General features: G+C 36.8%; 1 protein-coding gene across 3 annotated transcripts in view; it reads left to right on the top strand.

Moving 5' to 3' along the window:
• Nucleotides 1-14322, top strand: part of ccdc102a (coiled-coil domain containing 102A) — a 260694-nt gene that overhangs the window by 115710 nt on the left and 130662 nt on the right. The window contains exon 1 of one of the 3 annotated variants that reach the window (XM_039763190.1): nucleotides 5120-5756. The exons of the other annotated variants lie outside the window; for them this stretch is intronic. The gene's annotated coding sequence lies outside the window, so the exon portion shown is untranslated. Of the gene's footprint in view, nucleotides 1-5119; nucleotides 5757-14322 lie in introns of those variants that run through there. 3 annotated transcript variants of the gene reach the window in all.

Genomic DNA, 14322 nt, shown 5'->3' with positions numbered 1-14322 from the left:
GCCCTGCGATTGGTTCTTGCCTTACACCCTGTGCTGCTGGGATGATCACCGACTTCCTCTTACTTTAAACTAAGTGGATGAAATTCACCCCTCAGCGCATGCAGGATAATATGTATACTTATAACTTTTGTTCAATATTTGTTTGACTTGACATGTTCGTGAGAGCTGTATGGCAAAAGTGGCGACAAACATGGCAACCAGCTGCCTCTTATGCATGCTGGGTTTTCCAAAGTGGTGAATTTCAAGGAGAGACTGGTTATGAGAGTGTCAGAATGATGAATGAAGGGCAGAATATGATACAGCAGGTCATCAAGGAGCAAGATAGACATGCAAAAATATTTGAAATGCATCTCTTCATCATGTAGGTCATTCATTCACGAGAATATTACACTTACCCTCCCTCTTCTGCTTTTGGTTAAGGGGTATGAGACTCTGCCTTCTCTTTTTCCTTTTAAAACCAGTAATAACAGACACAACTCTTATTCCATCAACTGAGTCTCATTTCTCATCTGCCGTGACATTGTTAGTTTTGTGACATTGACTGAACACTGTCACCTGCTGACTAGGAGAATATCAAGATATAAATTAACAGAAAAAGACAATCAAATCATTCACCATAATTGCATATATGACAATTAATCACCAACTAACATTTCATGATTGTGACCACGCTACTTCCAACCAGAAATTATATAGACATCCTACCATATCTTTTATTTTAGTGCCACATTTCAGACACAAATATCCATTTATTCTGACACAGTTTATGGTTAAGGAAAGCAAAGAAAAAAAGAAGATAAACCACTGTGGAAACAAAGAATGATTACTACTTTAAGTGCATAAGCTTACAAATAAAAAAATTGCTTTAAAGGGAAAAAATTTAAATGACACGTTGGGCTGTTTTTACTATATATATTTATTGGGACTGGGGTAAGGGATATCTGAAGTGAATGCTCTGATTGGGTTGCAGTTTTTATTATGTATAGAAGGCAAGTCAGTAAGTGACAGAAGTCAGGAGAATGTCTGGAACCTTCTATTTAAACTCATAGTCTGCATGTTTCCATGTCTGAAAGAGACAGTGGGAGGGCATGGCTTGCTGCACTAATGGATGCCATACTCTCTGGACAACCTATGTCATCTTTTTCATATCTGTCAACCCAATCTTCTCCATTAAGAATAATCCTATTATTTGACCATAACAGTGAAACTATTGTTTTTTTATAAATTAAAATCCATATGCAGCATATAATTTCCTTATTCTACCTTTTGCTGAAAAGAGTGTTCATCAACACATTAGTAAGCTGACTCTTTAAAACACTGAGGGGAAAAAAATCCTTTATTTTCAATAATGTGGTTAAAAAAACAGAACTGGAAAGTTTCAAATACTTTCCTCATTGGAGGTATTCAAAATGGTCCTGAGGGAATCTGAATTCAGCTTGGGTTTTGCAAATATAAAAGGAGGAGTGCTTCCAGTTTTCATTGGTTAATAAACATCCAGAATCAGAGATGAGTCACATGGTCTCAAAATACAAAGGAATACCAAGACTCAAAAAAAACACCCTGTCAGAAAACAATGTATTAAGAAAAAGTATCAATTTGTAATTCATAACCTTAGGAACCACACCATATTAATCATAATTATGATTAGTTAAAGAAATAAGTCAGGATTTTTTAATTCATTTAGCAGCTATAAATAAAAAACTGCCATTAAAAGCACTGTGTTAACTGCAGAACATTTTATTTTTGAAATAGGAGTAAGCAGAAAATTAAAACTGCAGATAGCTTTACTTTTTATATTTAATGTGTTTCATCGTAACATTGTTATATTAATCATATAATCAAAGCAAATATTTGTAAAAATCAGAATATGTTTTTAAAGATGGACCAATAGGTAAGACTGAGAATATTTTTTGCATTGGGCTGCTTCAGTTTGTGTGCTTTTGAGATTCTGGTACCACAACAGATAGAAAATTACTGTTTTACTGATAACTTTATATTTTATAACTGTGATCAGGTTCCACCTTGGCATCAAGCCTTTATCTTCACATTCACAGACCTACTAAGGACAAGACAAACAAGTGACCAAACAGGCATAGTAACAATGCAGGGCCAGCTTGTAATGAGAAAAAGGGACTGTGTAAACAAAAGCATACTAATTAGCGGTATACTGGATGATAGCCGGGGAGGACTCTTGGATCCTACACACAGAAGCTCAGTATTATTTTAATGATTCCAACCATACTGAACCTTTTTATTTAAAAGTGCTGTTGTAGCCTTCTAAAGCTTTTTTTGTGTGTTTTTGTGGGTTTTTAATACTTTGACTTTTATTAGGTCATGTTCAAGATGGTCTGTGTACATTAGTACAGAGTTTTCTTCTTTTCACTCTGTATCAAAAATAGCAAAGTTCAATTCTTTTCCAGTAGTGGGCATAATAACTTATTTGAAGGAGCATGTTCTTGAAATATACAGAGCCTTCTTTTTGCAAGAGCAATCCACAGGGAGCTGCATGGGTTTGACTGCTGGCTTATTCTGAAAAAACTTAATAGACATCACTCTGGGAAAAAGAGGACATTTTGCAGATTAAACACCTCCCTTCATATGGTGTGTTACCTGGGCATCTTAAGAGTAGAGACAGGTCAATCTGCTGACACTTTTCACAAAGAAGTTCATAAATTTAAATAGGCAAATTTGTTTTACTAATCTTTGTCAGTAATTACTTATAAATTAAAAGTATATAAAAAAAACTGTTCTCTTTTTAGCTGGCAAGGATGCAGCATCATGAAATTGAATATCTTTTACAGCATAAAGCACTTTTGTTGCTTAGGACAAACTGCTTTGTCAAGCAAGCTAGAAATATATTACAGGGCAGAAATTGGAATTGATTATTTTTGTATTATATAGTTATTTTTTATTTATTTCAGTGATATCTGACTTAAAAAGAAATAACTCTGAAATAAAAATTGTCATTTTCACTTTCAGGGTTGAAAGATTGGGCTCTAACAAGTTTTTTTTATTGGTGAATCGTCCACATGATAGAGTTTTGTGCTTTGCTTGACTTGGGAATCCTGTGGCTCATGCACATGCTCCAAACTGTGAATGTGTGCATTGGATACGAGTGCAAGGAAAAGTTGCCTTGGTTTATTGTGCTAATCGGCTACTTTATTTCAGAAAACTCTGGATTCATCATTAGGAGTCTGCATCTGAAGCGTCTGCTGTAAATGTGGCACTTGATGGCCAAAGGTTTATCTCCACGCTACCAACCACCAGTCAAACAATAGCACTTGTTAGAGCCCTCCCTCTCAACTTTGAGGAGTGTGATAGACATTTTTCATTTCAGGACTTATTTCATGTTACATGAGATGTTTCTAAAATAAATAAATGAAATAATTAAAGAAATGCATAAAGAAATAAGGGTGACATGTGGGTAGTGGGTAGTGCTGCTGCCCCACGGTTAGGAGACCCGGGTTCACTTCCCGGGTCCTCCCTGAGTGGAGTTTGCATGTTCTCCCCGTGTCTGCGTGGGTTTCCTCCAGGTGCTCCAGTTTCCCCCCACAGTCCAAAGACATGCAGGTTAGGTGCATTGGCGATTCTAAATTGTTCCTATTGTGTGCTTGGTGTGTGTGTGTATGCGCACCCTGCGGTGGGCTGGTGCCCTGCCCAGGGTTTGTTTCCTGCCTTGCGCCCTGTGTTGGCTGGAATTGGCTCCAGCCGACCCCCGTGACCCTGTACTTAGGATATAGTGGGTTGGATAATGGATGGATAAAGAAATAAGTAATAAAAATATATTTTCTGACACATTTAATTATTTGTACTCACATTTCATGTTATTATTTATTTGTCACATTTTAACATCCTTTTATGTATGTATATGTTTATTATTTATTTAATTTTGTCCAAAATATTCCTTCATACTTTTTGAAGTGAAGAACCAACTCTACTCTCAATCGCTGATCAAGGGTCCTGTTTTCAGTTCAAAAAGTTACTCCCATGAGACTTTATATTACAATATTTTACAAAAAATAAATAAATAAAGCATGCATTTTGCTCATTTGAGCATAATGACTAGATTCAGGGCAAATGGATTGTACACCACGAGTAAGGTAAGATTTATTTTTCTTTTTTCCTTGAATGTTTTTCACATCATTTGCCATGGTAGAATAAGGCGTGCTATTACCTTCTGTTATGTCATAAACTTCCTTCTCTCCATTCTGCATGAAAACATGAGATCAAAACTTTTTCTTGTACGTGGTATAAGTAATGCATAAAAAGTATCATTTTTGGTTAGAGTAATCCTTGAACGGCATGCACTGTAACAATGTACATTACAGAACTAACAAATTTAACAAATGATGAGTACAATGTTAGGAGTATACAGACAGTATATTCTAAAATACACTACAGGTAGATTCCAGGGGGATATAAAAAATCAAAAGGACCAATACAACCTTAGTATGTAATTACAAAACAGAGTTGGCTACAATATAAGCTACTCAAATAGCACAAATTTTGGCCAAAGAAAATTGAAAAGTACATCAAAACCATTTTATTCATAATTGCTTGTAAAAGAGCGGTGTTTGGGTTTAGTTTTGAAGAAATAGAATTCTGTCCCTATTAATGTGTGCATCTATTGTGTATGTTTACATACAGAGAAAAAATAACCACATGAATGATGAAGGTAACATTTTGGAATCGTACAGACAATCTTGATTTAATTTCCATCTTTTCAACAAGGTATGTAAAGCATCTTTCAACTGTGAGATTTACAATTTCACTAGGCAGGGCTGTTACCTGAGCATACAAGATAAAAAATATACATGGAAGACAGCTAGACAGTTATCAATGACTTCATTAAGAGCGAAAAGTGTGGTCTGTTGCAGAGGAAGATATCTTTGTAAGTTAACTCCCTTAGCACATGAGTAGTCCTAAAACCCAAACGTTATGTTAAACTGAAACATGCCTCTGATTTTTCATATAAGACTTCAGCCTTCAGTTCGGTTTATTATGCGGCTATGAATTTAAGTGCTGAAACCACTGATAGTCTGCTTACAGACAGCACTCTGCAAATTCTGTACCCATGGTAACCTAGTCAGGAAGACGCGGCGCTGGAGGCACATCGACAGGCTAATCGTATCATATTACACATGCCCTTGAAATGATTTAACAGCAGGAGGAGGGCAACACAAGGGAGCTGGGGTTGAACCCCACCTGACGCTAACTCCATTAACAACCCCCCTCCTCACCCTACCCCACCACATCATGTTCCCACGTTGACTAATGAAATGAAGAGCACATCTGGTCCATTCTGCTCCAGTGGGAAACGCTCGCGCTGAAGTCGCTCGGCTCCGCTACAAGCTGCAGTTTACTTCCAAAAATCGCACTCCCACAACTGACGCCCACAAAACTCCTCACGATAAAACGGCATATATTTGGAGAGCTCATTTCTACTGCGCCGCTGCCGACGCCTGGACTGAATACTTCTAAAATTAAGCCAGCCCCGCGCTGTAACCAGTGCATGTTCCCAACCTCTGTCTTTCTCCTACCTGCTTCGGAGGTTTTTTTAGGGAATCCTAAACTGGCAAGATTTTGTGATCCACATGATTCCAGTGTGATCATGAACAAAAGCGGCGGAGAGTCGGCTCCGTTATCGGCGATCGGTGACTCGCACACAACAGACAATTGGATCTGGCAAGCAATACGTTTCGCGGAGCCCACCGCGGCGAAGAAGAGCGCAGAATTGAGAGAACTGATACAAGCCGGTATGTTAGAAAGCTTGTTCCATTTTCTAATTCTATATATAAACAGAGAAGCCATATAAATGTCAGTGTTTCAGCATCCTTAAACTTGTATACTTCTGCTTGGCGTGTGAGGGAATTTGTTAAGTGGGTGAGTACCCTGGTGTCACTGGAGGTCTACGCGGGGACACGCGTGGTGTCACCACATGGTGACATTCTGTATTTTAGGTCAAGGGTGCAAGAAACAAATGTGCCCATGGCTTTTAGTGCGATCTCAAGTGTGTCGGTAAACAGTACGGATGTAAAATGTGTGTTACGAAGTGAGTGGATGGGATTTTAGTCACCTAATGCACGAGGCGAGTATGTATGCGTGATTGTGAGGGTACGGACATCTGACTGAATTGGAAGATGCAGGGGAATGTCTGAGCGAGTATACCGGCGCAGGTTCTCTAATAGGCAAGCTGCCCACAAGACGCTTTTCTGGTCGTCGGTCACTTTGTGGCCATGTGCCTTATGGAGGCTCATATAGCCTACTTTCATTAGCGAATTCAATCAACCACATGTGGGTGTGTGCACACGAAGTCTAGTACACATGAGTGTTTTTATCTTTGTCAACATGTGAGTGTCTTGTTTTGTGCGTGAGACCACGGGGCATGTGGATTATATGAATTTAATTACTAGAGATAGGAAGGATCGATATGGACCCCCTTTTTTAAACTGGTACCTCAGTTTGTGACAGTAGGGATTCAGTGGGTGGTGGATATTATATTATATTATTAATACGCATGGTATGTAGCACATGAAATGATGGTGTACCCCATATCTGCCGTCACACACATACAGTATCTTATCAGAGGTGTTACAGCAAATGGCGAAGGGGAGCTGGAGTAGAAAACTCGTCTGAGATGCTTTTCATGTGGAATTTACTTTAAGGCTTTCAGTTCTTTAAACAAGAAAAAGAAATGGATGTCCCTGCATGCAAATAGTAGTGTGAAATTTGACCAAAATTCCAAATATTTCTAAAAAAATGTGAATGCTGAAAATACGGTCACTGCCTTAAATCATTCATCACTGTTTGGAAGAATGTTTTATAGAAAGCAGAGGTGATGTTATTTAAGGTAAACTATACTTTTTTAGTTTTGAGTCTTAAAATTTGCTAAGGTCGCTGTTGAGGTGCAAAGTTAATAAACTTGCCCCATCTCAAAATGCACTCTGAAATGCTACATGAAATTGTTGTTTGGAGCAGTGTTTATATTCTGTAAACTAGCTCATTTTGTGGTTGAAGATGAAATAATATAGTAATACAATTTAAATAATATCTGTTCCCATTCATTTTTTTCAACCCACTTATCCAGGGCAGATTCATGGGGCAGCTGGAACCTACTCCAACAATCATCAGATGTAATACAGGAGCAATCCCTTGACATGTTGCCAGTCCATCACACACACACACAAATGCACCTACACACATAAGGGTCAATTTAGCTATGTCAGTTCATCCAACCTTCCTGGATTTTGGACCACCTGGAGGAAACCCATTCTGACTCAGAGAAAGATTTTTTTTTTTTACTGGGGCTATTATTGGTTTACATGAGCTGCATATTCTAGAACATACTACATGCAGTCCTTAGTGGTGCTGGTGTGAAAGAGACTGCAGAAGAACTCTGTTTTAGAGGGCATAACATCACCAATGGTGTTATTTGGTAATGTTACAAATATGATTTTAAGTTGATTTAGTCAAAGCTAAAAACTGCTAAAAAAGTCAACTCTCCATTAGCATCAAAGCCTAACTTTTAGTATTGCCTCAGTGTGCAGTGGATGTCTACCAATAAAAGACAAACAGAAGTGAATACTTATTTTTACTCATTCAAAAGCACCATCCTATTCTCTTCTTCTAACATTCTGAAAAACTGCACCTCCATTAGCTATAGAAAAAGTTGCAGTAATTTCTGTTCAGTCATAGCTTGGCTCCATCAGTTAATTTGTGGTGTTTTTTTTTTTTCTTTTTTTTTTCCGTTTTGTTTAAAACTTCAAAAAGTTTGAGGAGGGGGAGTGTCTTTTATAATTGCAACAAGACTAAACACGGTCCAGGAAGACCATAAAACTTATCCCAAAGTGTTTGAGGAAAAAATGCAGCAGTTTCTACATTTGATGACATGCCGTGCTGATGACTGGAGCAGCACACTGGGTGATGGGCATTGTAGTCCCCAAATCAGAAATTTCCACAAGGTTGCAGACAAGATGAAGGAGGTCAGGTAATATATATTAAATAATTTTCTTACTGAATTAGTTCTGTGAAATTGACTGTGCCCAGATATATAGTGCCTTGCAAGTACTTGAGCTTTATAGTGCACTTGCTACACACATCTTCTTCAAACTTTGCAGAACTTTACTCCCATCAGTTCACTTCTGCATAAACTAGCACACCCCAACTCTCCGTATGATTGTTGTCAACATGAGTGGAGAAAAATGGATGTGGTGTGTTAAAATGCCTTACTCATTAGGGTATCATTAATAACAAAAATCAACAAGTAAAAAAATGTGTTGGCTTATTTTAATTTTTCTATAATGTCACCAAATTTCAATCAAATTCATGAAGAAATTTTTGATATTTTAAAGTGTTTAATTTTTCTATTGTGACCCTGTAGTTAGGATAAAGCGGGCTGGATAATGGATGGATGGATAATTTTTCTATGGTGTGTGGGCGGTTGTGGGAGGGGGTTACCCCCTAAATATTCATATATTGCAGTGTCCACTTGTAGTGCACACTTACTTCCCTAGATGTCCAAGATGTACCATTGTGGCAAATTTCAGCTTTTTAGCTAAATGGGAAATAACATTTTTAACGATAAGAGAGTGAGAGAGTCAGTCAGTCAGTCAACTTTGCATTATATATAGACCAGTAATGGTGCAGTGAGTACACTTGACTTGAGCATTCATAGTTTTTATACTCTTTCTCTGTGCATTTGTTTGTTGAAAGGTTGATGCGCTTGCTGTTTCCTGAGCAGCTCTTCTTTTCTCCACCCTAGCTGCCCACTTCTTCTCTTCTTCCGTCAGCATCTTTTTGCATTAAAACCTATTAAGTCAGTATTTGTGTTGCAATTACTTAGTACATTTTCTTTAATTTTTCACTTAAGCTGGCACTTAAGTCTTCAATCTGCCTCAAGAATGATTTAAGATATGAAGAGGTGGGGGAAGTGATGGCGAAGGTGGTAGGGGTGAAAACGGTGCCCATATGCATGCGCCGCACGGTCACCCTGCTGGCCGCTGCCGAGAGTTGATTCTACAATAAAATCAAATAAAAATAAAAAGAGGAATAATCTAGGAGGTCAATCATCACCCTGAATGCGGATTAGGCATCATGTAGTATATATGTACCATATTTCAGGTAAATAGGTCAAACGGTTTGTGAGCTACAGATGATTTAAAATCATGGACGGCCATGGTAGTGTATTATATAAGAATATTATTTGTATGTTGGGCTGATATGATAATGAGCATAACAGGGATGACACGGCTGACCAAATCATGAAATCTTGAATAAGAGAGCCCAGTTTGTAATCCCTTCTTATGCTGTTATCTGGGACAGCAGCCATATGGTGACCCATATGCCTCAACTTCTTTATGTTTAGTTGGAAAATGGCTTGTATGCAACATAGTGAAATGTTGTTGATCTTGAGGACACAATAAAAGATACCTTTAGCCTTTTCTGATTAAATTTATACCTAATATTACAAACGCTTTGCATTTCTCAGCTCCACTTCCATTGTAAATTACCCAAAATACACACACACACACACACACACACACACACACACACACACACACACACACACACTCCTGCCTTCCTACTATCCTGCCATTTTGCGTATTAACTGTACTACCCTTTCAAGTGCCTGCGGATTCTCCTAATTAAGTTCCTTTTAACAACCTTGTCCTTTTTTGCATAATTGGTAATTAAAATCCATATCACCCACCACTGGCACACCAGCAAGTGTCTATCCTTAATTTTTTTACCTTTTTTCAATTAGCAGCCCATCTGTATAGTGCTTTCCTTTAAGAACTTTCTATTAATTCTGTGGCTGTTCTCATGGTAACAAGTCTGACACAAATCTGTCTGGAGCATACAAGACCATGGCAGAGGCTGCATGAATTTATTTATTTATTTTTAGTGTGTAATCCAGACTGGACAGTGTCAGTTTGGAGTTTGTACTTTCTCCTCCTCACTGAGTGGATTTTCCCCACAAAAGTCTTCTCCCAGATGTGCAGACTGATTAATCAATAAGTAGATTCATTTGGTGTGTGCATGGTTGTGAGCCTGAATGTGTCCTATGATAGGCTGGAGTGCTGTTTAAGGTTGGTTTATGCCCTTTCCCCCATGTTGCACAGGTAGGCTCTGTCCTCCTCAGTTCAATTAAATGGATTAGGAAATCGATGAACAGAGTGTTAGTTCACTGGAAGGTGTCTATTTTTCTCTAGACAATGCAGTAAAAGGTATTGAAATAGATCTTAGGTTATGTACATAGTATAATTCTATTCACAATACTGCAGTTAGAAGTTTAGAGATTTAAGGATAACATTGTCTTCATCAGCTTACAGAGACAGTTTCTTGTTTTTCTTAAGTCCTCATTATTCTCCAGTCTGTATTAACACTAAAACACATGCAAGTAAACTCTGTATGTAATCTCAATAATACTAAAAATCCTCTTTGTCAATACTTATTTTTCAAACACTATGTAATGTTCCTCATATACTAAATGGAAATTAGGGTTAGGGTGGGGGTTGAATTTTGCTTTGATTTATTACATCTGACTTGACTGTATGGAATGTTACTGTTTCTAATTAAAATCAATGTAAATAAATAAATAAATAGAAATTAGGGCTGTATTATTTGATGGGTAAACTGATCAAGAAGGGCCATTCAGTAGAATGTTTAAATCTAGAAAATCCATTTTGATGCACCTGGAAAGCACTTTATATTTGCTTGTTCAGATCTGGAAAAGGACATTGTAGGAATACAGATGAACATTTAATCCAGATCTGGATCAGCATGCTTTTCTTAGAAGCCTAATTAGTAATACATTATAGACAATTAAAACGTGATGCACAAATATGGTGGATGCTTAGTCATTTAATATTAACAGAAAAATGTGTTAGCATTGCTCAACCAAATAATTTAAAAGCCACCAGCAAAGGGGGGCAAAATCTGTACTGCCTCTGAGATGAGTGCAGTGATAGAAGCTCTTAATTTACTATGTCCTCAGCATTAACTACTGACTACCTGATGCCTAAATTTGAAAGCCAAGCCTGTCTTTAAGTTTTGCCTTCAGCTAGGAATGATTAGTGGATGGTTAAGCCCCTTACTCTCAGTTCAGACAAGTGAATCAAACATAATACGGTTTTAGTACCCAGCTTCTGCTGGCTTGTAACATGGTTGAGCTTTTAGCTTGGCAAAGTACCTTTTTACTTTCTAAAATATCGTAAAATTTTATAATCGTAAAATAATAAAATGTGATCTTCAGACATCATAAAGCTTTAATCTATATATATTTTTTATAAAACCCTGTCAGTTGTATTTTACAAGAAGAGAGATCAGCAGGGGTTGGAAGATCACTGATGAGATGTGCTGAGTACTTAAGTATTGGGTAAGAGCTGGCTAAGATTCTGCCATATGTCTTCACTTGTGCTGTAAATTAGTTAGGATATTGAAAACTGGTACAAATGTTTTACCTCCCATGAGCATTATAACAATAAATACTATATTTATTTAATTTCTGGTGAAATTGTATTTTGTATATGTATTGTTTTTAATGTGCTTGTAACATTTTGCCTAATTTACTTTTTAGATATTGAATTCTGATGTGTATGGTATTTTGGAAATTTGTACCACATACTGTGTCTTAATGGACTTAGTGGACTGAATTTGTTTTTTGATTGTGAATTACTTGTGGTTATAACACTGTACATTAATCAAAGTTAAAGAAGTGGGAATTTAAGGTGCAGTGTGTAGTTGGGTGCAAAATTTGCCTTAAACACATGAAATAACGGGTGTTTTTTTGAAGATAAATTTTTCAGAATATCATGCAGATTTGCACAGATTTTTGGCAGATACAGTTTAAAATAAGTAAATATAAGGTATTACACATAGGAAGTAGAAATGTTAGATTTGAATACACAGTGTGGTGTCTGTAATTTGAAAGTATACTTTATAAAAAATACGTACGAGTCATACAGGATTCACCACTGTTAATATCAAAACAGTGTACAGAATCAATCAAGAAGGCTAATAGGATGTTAGGTTATACAGTATATCACAATGTGTGGAGTAAAGTAAAGGAAGGCTATATTTAAATTGTATACCTATGTAATAATAAATTAAAATTATTATTATTAAAGAGTAGGACTTTAGGGACATTCAAATCTCAACTTGATTTTATTGTAAACAATCTAAATGAATATATTGGTCAAGCTTTATGGTCTGAATAGCCTTTATTTTCAAGAGACTGAGTTTGAATTCTGACTTTGTACTTTTCCATTTGGATCTCTGGTTTTCTTTGCAATTCCAAAGTTGCGATTGTTAGGTTAAGTGGTGACTGTAAATTGGCTTGATGTAAGTCGTCGTGGATGCTTACCATGAGTGTTCCTTGCATTGAGCTACAATATTGTTATTTCCTTTCTTGCACCCATTGTTGCAGGATTGGGTTGCAGCTTCACAAAATCATATAAAAATGGATGCTGACTTGTGTTGTATCATAGCTTTGCTGCCATTAAGCAAATAGTAAAATGACCCAGATCTAGTATGTTCCATTTAAAGTGAAAGTATAGTAGGCTGATTTCAGATGTACTGTTTAGTCCGGTATACATTTGACAACTCAGTTTTTCTGCTATCAGGAGAATGTAGCCTTTCCAGACTTAACTGCTTTTTTAAGGGTTCTGCCCATTTTTGCCTTCTCCTATCATTACAACAGATGATGTTCATGTCTTTGTATTCATAGTAGGACGTAAAACATAATTTAAGAAAAACAGATTTGATTTGTATGCTAGGAAATCACTATTATATTTGCATTTCAGAGTTTAGAAAAATGTCCAGAAATTACTATAAAGCTTGTGCTAATTCAGTAGCACTAGCTACTTATTATTTCTTACTTGACAGGTTGGGGAAACATTGGTTTGTACAGAACTGTGGTTGTTAAATACACAGAAGAAATGCAAAAATGGACACATATCCTAAAATGCTGGGCCTAATTACTAAGACTTAAAACTTAGCCTTTATCCTCCCCTTGGGTACTAGTGTTGATTGGCAAATTTCATTTTTTACAGTAAATATGCTGTGTTTGCTGGTGACCTTGTTTGCTGAATATTTTCCTGGAAATTCACAGAGAAACTGGCTTAGGCAAAGATTCTTTTTCCCATTGCTTTGTGAGACCAGTGCAACATCACAATGCTGTGAGTGTCATGTGCAGAACTTTCATGCATACCTACTGAAAGATCATTGCCAATATGCTTCACACATATGTGATGTCACAGCCCAATCTGTACTGGAGCCAGATTTTATTCCTGCATGTTTATTTTTTTTCTTTAAAAAAAAAAAAAAGCAGTATTTTCATTTAAGGGGCGCATTAGCTGACCATAACAAGTATTGTCCTTGGGTATATAACAGTGATCCTACATGGTTATTTATTTTTTTTTGTTCCAAGCTACAATCTCAAAACAAGCCTTAAATGAGCCCTCTCCTTGTCAGAAAACTCACAAGACTCTGTGAAATAATAATAACAAAATATTTATTACTATTTATAAGGTGTTTCTCTTTGATGGAAGGAAATAGTAAAAAGCATTTGTTACCTAGAGCCATGACTTCAAATTATGGAATGAGCCAGTCCCACGCTGCTACACATGGTACAATCAATGTGTGCCCCAAGGTTTGAACAATGTGAGCACAATGATCTGTATTTTATTTACTTATTTCTAGTTTGTGGCCCTTTCTTGTACTTTGTTTGTGGTATTCAATCTATCTGTGTCTTTTGTTGTTTGAGGAAAAGTGGCTCAGATCACATTTTTGGCCACAATATTCGGTCCAACATAGTTGGCAGTTACTTTCCTAGCCCTTGGGAACACTTAAAAGAACAGTAAAATATTATAATCCATTCAAAAGTAGTCCAGTTTCTTCCTCCCCGTTGACTTCAATGCATTTTATGGAGTTCAGCGAAGTTCCAAAAGAGTTCAGTGATTTCTCCAAACTCACAAATAAGTGAACTATGTGGAGTTCGCTCACCATTACTGGTTACAACTGGATTGGTCACAGATTAATAGGCAATCTGAGCTTTGCTCCATCATACCAATTTGGAATTGACTGAAAAACCTTTTGCTATATGTACAGTGCAAACTGGTTTAGAGACAGAAAAACAAATAGGGGGCCTCAAGTTTCGGGTAACAATAATATATTGTACAGCAATAATGGCTCTGTACTCATTTTTTCAGAGCACATGACTTACATTCATTAATTCTGTATCTGATATTTGACTAAAAGTCAATAATTTTATAATCGCATGTAGTACTCCTTAAAGGTGGGTATTAATGATAGATGTTACTA

Source organism: Polypterus senegalus, chromosome 9 (genome assembly GCF_016835505.1).
Source record: "Polypterus senegalus isolate Bchr_013 chromosome 9, ASM1683550v1, whole genome shotgun sequence".
Lineage (NCBI taxonomy): Eukaryota > Metazoa > Chordata > Cladistia > Polypteriformes > Polypteridae > Polypterus > Polypterus senegalus.
The sequence above is the reverse complement of the archived record's forward strand: the minus strand, read 5'-3'. Positions and strand labels throughout refer to the sequence as shown.